At 46.0% G+C, this 3638-nt stretch overlaps 1 pseudogene; it reads left to right on the top strand.

Annotated features, from left to right (window-relative positions):
* Positions 1 to 217: 217 nt before the first annotated feature.
* On the top strand, positions 218 to 3378 carry LOC109735939 (F-box protein At5g07610-like; annotated as a pseudogene).
* The last annotated feature ends 260 nt before the right edge of the window (positions 3379 to 3638 follow it).

Genomic DNA, 3638 nt, shown 5'->3' on the forward strand with positions numbered 1-3638 from the left:
GCAAACTAAAATACTTTTCTAGGGGCAAGGATTTAATTATCCCCAAAATTGTAGTGCAGAATTCCATTTCTTTTAGAGAAATCAAATGTGAATGTCTTAATTTTGTCTTTGGGCCCTATTCTTCCAATCCAGTCTAGTTGCCACACAGTTCAGCCCATTTACTGACGCTGGACGGCCCAATCTGTTGACTCAGAGAGAACAAATCCCACTCCCGTCGACTGGGATCCTCTGACCTAGCTATCACTCCCCCCGTCCCTCTGCTCGACGGCGTCGCCGCCATGTCCGACCCCGTGGATAGCTCTAGCCCGCGGAAGAAAGGCCGCACCTTGTCTCGTTTCCCGTGCGCGTCTCCCCACAGTGACGGCGGCATGGCGGTCGAGAGGCTCACCGACGACCTCCTCGTCGAGATCCTCGCGCGTCTCCCGGTCAAGTCGCTCTGCCGCTTCAAGTGCGTCTCCACCCACTGGCTGGCCCTCATCCACCACCCCGAGCACCGCAAAAAGCTCCCCCGAGCACCGCAAAAAGCTCCCCCAAACACCGGCCGGCTTCTTCTACGGCAGCGCCACCACCAGCGACTGGCTTCTGAAATCCCCCGTCCGCTTCGCCGATTTCCCGGGGAGATGCTCCCCTCCGATCGACACCTCCTGCGCCTTCCTGCCCAACCACCGCCGCGTCCATCTGCTGGACTGCTGCAGCGGCCTCCTCCTCTGCCGCTGGTACGTCTCGGCCCAGGGCGATGAGTTCCATTATGTCGTGTGTAATCCTGCCACGCATAAGTGGACCGTGTTGCCGGACTCCGGCAAGGCCACCAGCGAGGTGGCCACCACACGTTTGGGCTTTGATCCGGCCGTGTCGTCGCATTTCTATGTGTTTGAGTTCAGAAATGAGCACGACCAGCTTTGGGACCCTGACATTGTCGGGGTGGCAGAGTATTCGTCTGAAACCGGAGGATGGGTTCACAAGGAGAAGAAATGGAATGCAGACATTAGGATCATTAATCGTCAGTCTGCATCTGTTTTTCTTAACGGCTATCTGCATTTTGAAGCCGATTGTCGTGGGATATCCCCTTGTCTAGCTGTGGTGGACACCAAGGGGGAAACATGGATGAACATTGATGTCCCTGACGCTGACGGTCTGCTTGATGGTTTTATTCAGCGGTCACAGGGTCGCCTGCATTATGCCAATTTTCAGCAAGATGAAGATGGTGTTACCATTCGACTAGTAGTTTATGTTCTCGAGGACTATCAAAGCAGAGAATGGAAACTGAAGCATAGCGTTGACACTTCATACATATTTGGAGAAACAGATTCCGATTTCTGCCTTGACAAGGATTTTGAATGGATTGCGATTCATCCGGAATGCAACATGATATTCTTCAATGTTGGTTGGTTTATCACATTCACTTGCTATAATATGGATAGCGGGCAAGTCAAGCTGATCTCTGGTCCTGTAGACGGGAAGCCGCCATATATGCCATATGTGCCGTTGTATGCAGAGTTACAGTCGTTGCACATTTGACATCAATATGAGATTGTTGGTGGTGTCCATAAGAAGTGGATCTTTGACAGGCATCATCAGTTCTTCATGCTATGGAACAGTTGGCTTCGTACTGCCTACTTGAATTGGTCACTGTGACAGAGGTATGCATGCTTTTAAGTTTGGAGCAACGGTGGTTCTTCATGGAATGAACTTGGTTTATTTCTATGTGATTAGGCATCTAAGATTGAACTGAAGTTTCTGTTATCTGTACTGGTTTGTTGCATACCAATGGTTTTGGACAATTGCTACCTCCATGTATTCGGTCAACATCACGTGGTGGTTGAGCGAATGTACTATGATCATTTAGTAAAAAGACATCATCAATGGTCATCATGCAGGGCTTTATATCTTCTATTTGCAGCTGTGGGAAGATAAGTATTTTACTGACGGTGATTTAGTAAACAAACCACTTGTCGGCTAACAATATAATATGTGAAATTGTGCTAATGGTATAATGTGTGAAATCATTTTCTGTTACTGTAATGCTTTAGCAAAACATCTGCAGGCTGTGGTTCGATCATAATGTTCATGATTTTGTTAGGAATTTGAAGTACCCCAGAAGACCTGCAATATGCCATCTTTGTTTGTACATTTTGTTCTGGTAGATAAGCCTAAAAACAGCCTTAACTTAATCAGCAACGCCGTCCACTTTCCATGCTAGTCTTGCTTCTTGTTTTGCTAAGATACCTGTGCAGCTCACATCCTATAAAAAGGGGCCGGTGGCTTCAAGCGCTCTTGTGTTCAAAAAATGTGATTTGTGTGGAGATCGATTGTTTGTGGACTTTGTGATCCATATGGAGATCGATTGTTCAGAAAACTTTCAGACAGTCAGCATATGCATACATATACGTAGCTACTTACTTCTACAAGATGACTATACGATAGATTTTTTCACAAAAGATCACAATAGAACTATCAAAACAGAACTAGTGTTGACGCAAACCCAAGAACTAAGGCTCTAGATCAACATCGGGAATAAATTTTATATGAACTGGAAATGACTGCGAGTAACTCCAAGTTGCACTGAACGATGTCATGGTGAAAGCTGTTGCTAACTGTAAGTGATGCAGTGCTTACGATGGGCGTCGACCAGGGGAGAAGGCGTAAACAAGCAATGAAGAAGAAGTAACCATGACGCGGGAGAGTTTAAATGCATTGAGTGGTCGATTGGGCTGAAAGCCTTGTAATAGGATTGGGCCATGGGCCTTGTAAGGTGTGAGCTGGACTTGTGGATATAAGCAAGCCAAGCTACGGGTGGATAGGCATCGAAATGAAATAGATCAGAATTCTAAGCCGCTGGCTCTCTCCCTCTCCCTTCTCGCTGTCTCTTCCTCCTCTCCAGCTATTTCAAATTCTCCCCTACCTGATCTCCTCCTCCGCTCACCGGCGACGAACTCGTCCGACCCTAGGTCGTGACACTAACACAGAGGAGGCGGTTGGTCACTGGCAGGAGCAAGATCTTCGTGTTGCCCCAAGCATCGTGGACCAGAGAGCGGACGCGGACGGAGGGAGTCGCCCCAAGCACCGTGGACCAGAGAGCGGACGCGGACGGAGGGAGTCGAAAACAATTTTTTTTGGGAGAATGATGGTAATGGGTCTTTGACCATAATCACCGTTCGATTTGGAAAGGAGTACTTGAGAGAACCAAATGTCAGAGGACACATCGCACCCTTTTATAGTTAGAGAATCAAGAGGTTTTTCATTGTATGCTTGGAAACCTTGATTGCATTCACCGACAATGGAAGAGCTATCCATATGCCCAACAAAGGCAATACCAAAAGGCCTTTTGGCACTTGGAGAATCAAGAGGTTTCCCATCTATGTTCTTTTTTAATTCGGTTTGAAAAAAATGTATGAAATGTTCCTAGAATAATAATCTTGTTAGTTTTGAGTTTAGAGAATTGTTTCAAAAATGTATGGACACTTCCATTTTATGGACAAAAAGGGGGCTATAAATGTAATTTATGGGTATTTTTAAACCTGTTAGGCAAAAGTGACTGAAATTTTTCCATAATGCCAAGTATATTAGTGTTACTTTTACAAAAAAATATATTTCTGGATAATTTCATTTTTGGTCAAATTTTGATTTATATGAGTCTC

The sequence above is a fragment of the Aegilops tauschii genome, chromosome 5 (assembly GCF_002575655.3).
Source record: "Aegilops tauschii subsp. strangulata cultivar AL8/78 chromosome 5, Aet v6.0, whole genome shotgun sequence".
Lineage (NCBI taxonomy): Eukaryota > Viridiplantae > Streptophyta > Magnoliopsida > Poales > Poaceae > Aegilops > Aegilops tauschii.